The following is a 6,000-nucleotide window of genomic DNA, read 5'->3' as shown; positions in this document are numbered from 1 at the left end:
TTGATCTGCACTGGTTCTAACCTACGTTGAATGGGCGTTAGTGTTTCTCTCTCCAGGAAATTCTAACAGAACACACTGAAGTCATATTTAGTTCCAGAATGAAGGATCTTTATTCACTTTGATTACAGAACAATGTTTCTCTTCTTATTCCAACTTTCATGTCATAGAAACTTGACAGCGAATTGAAATATGCACATACTCAGTAGAAGGGATGCATTTGATTGGTGAATATCTGATGTCAGTTGTGAAACATAGTGCAGTTCTTATTTTATTATTGATACAGATCCTAAAAAGTCATCTCAAACTTGAGTTTACTAATTTGGGTAATATGGGCAATTAAAACCTAAAAGTTAACAATTAATTTTTAAGTGACTAAATGTCTCTAGTATACCTAAAATTGTAGTTTTAGTCCTGGTAAGTACAAGTGAATTTTAATTATGGAGATAAGTTAGGATGGAGAGGCCAATTTATATCTCTCAATCTTTAGTCTTCTGTCTATGCTATTGAAGTATATCTTAAAAACACATACCTCAATACAAGATTAAAATTAACTTAGTGTATTGAATATAACATAAAATTTAAAATCAACTGTAATTATATTTTTAAAAATCTTGGTCTGAGAAATATTTTGGAACTAAAGGCATTAAATCTACAATATTCTTAGACGGCAGGACAACCCCAGGCTCAAGAGTACCACTCCTCTTGGACAGGAAATAGACCCTATCAGAGTAAATTGCAGGCTAGCCACATACCATAACATGCTAAAGATGTAAGGAAAAAGGCTTTGTTCAAGTCTGGTGCTCTTGTCTGTTGTGCTCCATCGGATCTTACAACTGGGCTCTGATGAATTAACTGGTTGTTAATCTTTTTCAAATTTTAGGTTGCCTCAAGAAAAATGAGTCCAAGGGCCCAGTTCCTGCCCCTTCATAAAATTCAAGGATTCGAAAAGAACTAATAGAACTGGGGAATAAGGTGACTTAGGCCAGGCCAGGTTATCCTGACACTGTACCTCATAGCCTCTGGAGCCTCCTCAGGGAAAGAAATTGTATCTCCCATCTTCTGAAAAAGAAATTTGTCTTTGCTGAGTCAGGATTTATATGGATACAAAGGATCCCTTCTGAAAACTGTCCATTGTGCAGGCGTACAGTGAAAAACCAAACAATAACAAAAAATCAACCAAACAAAACAGAACCCTTTGTGTGCATCTCATGTGATGTGAGTGCAGCCTTTTGACCTTTAAAACTCTACCCCTACTCCCTTTCCTGTTAAGATCCTTTCTGAGTGGAAGCCCAAGCTTGCTCACGAGTACCCTTATTGACTTAATAATAAGGAAAAGTTGTAACTCTCACATGGTCTATTTCATTTGCCAGTTCTCAAGTCAAGATAGAATTCTCATTTGATGAATAGTGGCTGTTCATTTATACCCTCAGCTGGTACCAACTGAGAAGCTTGCTGTCTGCTGGCTACCTTTCATATTGGTGGCACAATCTAGGTATGCTACCATCGAAGTACCTGAATAAACAGTCTTACCCAGCAGTGAACACAGGGAGTAGAATAAATGGTCAGGCAAATTGAAGTGCCAGTGGAACAATAGGGACAGCAAAATTATGGGAGTGACCAATTATTTTCTGGTTGAATTCAAAGCTCATTCCATGGACAGTAACTAATAACTGGTGATGTTAATCAGATGATAAAGCTGGATATATCTAGGTGCTATGCCCTAGGGAGAACCTATTCCTTTTTTTCTTATGGGTGAAACTAGTAACTAAATGACCCCAAGCTCTTATTTTTGTACCCACAGACTCAGGCACCTTCTACCACCCAACAGAAAATTTAATTGTGTGGTAGATGGAGAATAATCCAGTGACTCACAGTTGGTCAAAGTGTGGAGGGCACTGATCTAGATGCTATACCTTTATCAAACCACTAATGCTGAAACTCAGGAATGTCTTAGGGAGAAGTGGTAGAAAGGTGGTGAGAGCCAGGTAGAGTTATATCTACAGTGAAACCATATTTGCTAGAAATGTCAGGACCATTTCAATCAGGATCACACTGTGACTAATACTCCTTGGACAATATGTGCAGTAGCTAAAACCAGCTATGCAACAAGCATGGTTGCATAAGGGCTTCATAATATCTCACCCTGTGTGGAGGAGCTATGGTTCTTGAGGGAGACAGTCATTTTTGAGAGGATTCCTTTCTACAGTAGATTGACCTCCACTGATGTGTTCATAAATAGACAAAAAGAGAGGAGATAAGTTCTATGGAGGTGTGGTGAGGTATGGGGGATGAAGTTGTTTCAGCAGGCCCATGCAGAGGCATCTCTTCCCCCTGAGGGACTAGGCACAGGATGGTATAGTATACAATAGAGTTTATTCAGGGCATGGGGAGGGGAATTAAGAAGGTAATAGAGGCAGAGAAAGGCATAAAAGAAACAGAGACAGATACAATGAAAAGAGTAGAGAAGTAGAGACCAGCCATGAGCATGTGGAGAGGGGGGAAGGAAATGGAGAGAGAGAGGAAAGGGATGAAGGGACAGAGAAGGAACAAGAAGGCAAGAGAAAAAGGAGGGGCAAGTAGCCCCTTTTAAAGTGGGTCAGGCTTACCTGGCTACTGCCAGGTAACTGTGGTGGGAGTTTACCTAGCTATTGCCAGGGAACTGTGGGGTGGAGCTTAGACAATGCTAAAATTCACCCCTACACAAAAGGGAGCACTGAGTGGTAACAAGAAATTAAGAAAGTCAAATCAAAGACATTGGAGCATAAATTGTTATAAAGGGTAAGCAGTGGGAGTCTCCTCAGGAGAGTGATGCACAGACTTGGCTCCCCTGGGGCCCGCCCTCCTGCCAGCCTTGGTATGGTCTCTATTGCTCCCTGAGGTGGCTGAGCGCTGAGCAGAGGGCCCTGGGTAGAAGGCCTGGGGTGACTGGGCGCTGAGAGGGAGGGAGGGCAGGCGGCCAGTGGGGGTGCCGCGGATCTCTATATGGCAAAGGCTCTATTGTGTTTGGCTTTTTAACTGGTAGCAATGGAGTATTTCAGGGAGACTGACAAGGGACCAAAACACCTAGTTCTATGAGCCTTTGAATGTGAGGTCTGATGCCCTCTCGGGCCTCTTTGCCCATGGGGTATTGTCGTACCCCAAGAGGAGTTGCACCAGTTTTTAGCGTCAGAACGATGGGGGGCACCCTCTTTGCCTCTCTCATACCTCCAGTCTCTACCCAGGCTTGAGGATATCTCTCTAACCAGGTCCCTTCTAGTACTTTTCTTGATGGGGCTTGAGGCTCATGTAATCTATATTCTTCTTTTAATTTTAAAGCTAAAATTATAGAGATAGGGGCTTGCCAAGAGACTGAAGTTCCTTCCAAAGAGAAGCTTATTTGGGCTTTTAATTTTGATAGTAGTCTCTCCCCAACAATGGGATGGGGCATTCAGGAATGACGAGGAAGGAATGAGTTACTTGGCTTCTTCCCAAATCAACTTTCCTATCAGTGGTCCAAGAATATGGTTTCTGACCAGTAGCCCCAATTACTACAGTTTTTTTGTTCCTCGATTTCCCCAGTGGCTCTTTCAGGACTGAAAACTCTGCTCCGGTATCAACAAGGAAATCCGTGGGGGTCCCCGCTACAGTTAGGGTTACCCTAGGCTCGGGGAGGGGGTCTGAGCCCTGTCTCTCCTAGTCATGATCCTCTAGGGTAAGAACCTTGGGCGGTCTGGTATCTGTCTCTTTCTTGGGGCAGTCTCTTGCCCAGTGTCCCTTTTCTTTACAGTATGCACATTGGTCCTTATCTAGAGGTGGTCGTGAAGGTCCTCTGGAGTTCTGAGGTCTTCTCGGCTCTGTGTTGCCCAGGTACCCTGTCTGCCTACTTCCTCTCTGCCTACTTCCTCTACCTTTTCTATAAACTTCCTTATCACCTGCGAATGTAGCCAAAATCTTAGTTAAATTTCTTTCTTGCCTTCTATCTCGTCTACTTTCTCTTGCCTCAGCCTCTCTCTTTTCTCTTTCTCCTTTTTTCTTTTTCAGTCTCTCTCTTATGGTACACTTTCTTTGCCTCCTTAACCAGATCTTGCAAAGATAATGTTTGCAGACTCTCTAGATGCTGTAACTTTCTCCTAATGTCAGAAGCAGACTGCCCAATGAAAGCCATGGTAACCGCCACCTGTTGGCCCTCTGACATAGGGTCAAAGGGAGTGTAACACCTGTATGCTTCTAAGAGGTGCTCCAAATACAGTTAGGGGCTCCTTTTCCCCTTGTAGGATCTCTCTTACCTTGGCCAAATTGGTGGGGTACCTGCCAGCTCCTCTCAGTCCTGCTACCAGAGCCCGGTGGAAAACTGTCAACCGCTCCCTACCTTCAGGCCTGTTAGGGTCCCAGTCAGGACATGTCAGAGGGAAGCCTGCATCTATTTCATTCAGAAGCTGTGTTGTCCATCCATTGGCCCCCAGCACGTTCTTTCTTGCCTCCAGCAGAATCCTTTTCTTCTCTTCTGTGGTGAAAAGAACCTGTAAAAGCTGCTGACAATCATCCCAAGTGGGCTGATGAGAGAACATGAGAGATTCCATTAGATTAGTAAGGCTAGAGGGGTTTTTAGAGAAGGGGGTGTGATTTGCCTTCTAATTATAGAGATCAGAGGAGGAAAAAGGCCAGTACTGAAGGGGCTGCAGTTGTCCAGGGTCCGCTGGAGGAGTGCCATAAGTACATAAAGGCAGTGTGGTGTTTGAGTCTGGTGCCTCTGGGCTCCGCACCCGCCAGCTTTAGGTTCCAGCAGCTGATGCCTCCCCCGTGTCTCCAGCAGCACCCTATTGAGAGATCTGGGAGGGGACCGGTTGGGGATATGGGGGTGGGGTGTTATGCCATTCTGGAGGTTCTTCTATCTCTGGATAGATCCTAGGAGGAGCCGAGGGTTGTGGTTTAGCCCCTGCCATTTTTATCTTAGTTTTTTTTCTCTGAGTGGCGGAGAGCCAGGACTCGGAAGCCCGGCTTGTTCCTCTGAACCCAAGGCTTCAACCAGGATGGGGTGTCCTGCGCTAAATTTTTCCAGATGAGAATGTAGGGCACTTGATCTGGCTGAGACCCCATCTCTTCTGCATAACAATATCTTTTTAAAAAAGATTTATTTATATTTATTATATATAAGTACACTGTAGCTGTCTTCAGACACACCAGAAGAGAGCATCAGATCTCATTACAGATGGTTGTGAGCCACCATGTGGATGCTGGGATTTGAACTCAGAACCTCTGGAAGAGCAGTCAGTGCTCTTAACCATTGAGCCATCTCTCCAGCCCAACAATATCTTTAATGGCAGAAATCAAAATCAAATCAAGTACCCTCTGTTGGCCAACCAACATCAAAAGCTGGCCATTCTGTAGAGCAGAAAGCTCTCTAAAATCTTTCTGACATCCACAGACAGATTGTGAGTCCTAGTCTTAATTTCAGTCCAATGCTCAAGAGTCAGTCCAAGGGGAGTGCTAATATTCTGTCCCATCGTCAGAGTCACATACAGAGAAACAAACAATATATACACACACAAAGATTACAATAACCGAGACCAGGACCCAATCAGACGGCTGAGTGAGCACACTCTCACTTGGCACCTCGATGGGAGATCTCCAGGTGTCCCTGGAGCTCCCTCAGACTTCCTGGGACGTCTCCCAGGGTGGCAGCCAGTTACTCCTGACACTTCTGTCAGTAACCCTCCCCTCCTTCCCGGACAGGGAGTTCGTTGCTCTCACGAGCACGGACTACTGCAAACTAGAATACTGAATTCAAACACAGCTGGCAGACAAAGATACAGACAAAAATATAGACAAAGATAGGATCCTACCTCCAAGCGGGGTCTCTGAGAACTGGGGTAGGCCACAAATCCCGCGGACGAGCCCCCATATGTAAGACTCCCGAAGCTGGGCCTCCGCTCAAGTCCAAGGATGAGCTGGCCAACGCCCTAACATCCCAAGAGATAACCACACCTGATGCAAACTGCAAGAGGTTTTATTATCAGCTAG

This window comes from Mus musculus, chromosome 13 (assembly GCF_000001635.26).
Source record: "Mus musculus strain C57BL/6J chromosome 13, GRCm38.p6 C57BL/6J".
NCBI classification, from domain to species: Eukaryota; Metazoa; Chordata; class Mammalia; order Rodentia; family Muridae; genus Mus; species Mus musculus.
The sequence above is the reverse complement of the archived record's forward strand: the minus strand, read 5'-3'. Positions refer to the sequence as shown.